Source organism: Tupaia chinensis, unplaced genomic scaffold (assembly GCF_000334495.1).
Source record: "Tupaia chinensis unplaced genomic scaffold, TupChi_1.0 Scaffold000548_1, whole genome shotgun sequence".
In the NCBI taxonomy this organism is placed as follows: domain Eukaryota; kingdom Metazoa; phylum Chordata; class Mammalia; order Scandentia; family Tupaiidae; genus Tupaia; species Tupaia belangeri.
This window is the reverse complement of record NW_006160060.1, coordinates 629,087-629,685: the sequence shown is the minus strand read 5'-3', so window position 1 is coordinate 629,685 and position 599 is coordinate 629,087. Positions and strand designations below refer to the sequence as shown.

Below are 599 nucleotides of genomic sequence, written 5' to 3'. Positions count from 1 at the left end.
GAGTGTCAGGTAAACAGAGGCTACATCTATCTGAGTGCTGGCCTTCCTCTCAGCTGCCCCCAAGCCCCAAATCACCCTGGCTGTCCAGGCCTGACTTCTCGCATAGTGCTCAGGCCAGAAGGGATACCCCGTGCTGGTGTGCCCCCCCCCCGTGCTTGTGTACCCCGTGCTGGTGTGTCCCGTGCTAGTGTGTCCCCATGCTGGTGTGTCCCGTGCTGGTGTGTCCCCGTGCTGGTGTGTCCCCATGCTGGTGTGTCCCGTGCTGGTGTGCCCCCACTCGTGCTGGTGTGTCCCGTGCTGGTGTACCCTGTGCTGGTGTACCCTGTGTTGGTGTGTCCCATGCTAGTGTGTCCCCGTGCCCCGTGCTGGTGTAACCTGTGCTGGTGTGTCCCATGCTGGTATGTCCCATGCTGGTGTGTCCCGTGCTGGTGTACCCTGTGCTGGTGTGTCCCATGCTGGTGTGTCCTGTGCTGGTATGTCCCTGTGCTGGTGTGCCCCCACTCGTGCTGGTGTATCCCGTGCTAGTGTGTCCCATGCTGGTGTGTCCCGTGCTGGTGTGTCCCCATGCTGGTGTGTCCCGCGCTGGTGTGTCCCTCTGC

General features: G+C 62.3%; 1 protein-coding gene across 1 annotated transcript in view; it reads left to right on the top strand.

The window, feature by feature from the left end:
- SELENOO (selenoprotein O) overlaps window positions 1–599 on the top strand; it is a gene marked incomplete at its 5' end in the record, with an annotated part of 18,847 nt that overhangs the window by 8,849 nt on the left and 9,399 nt on the right.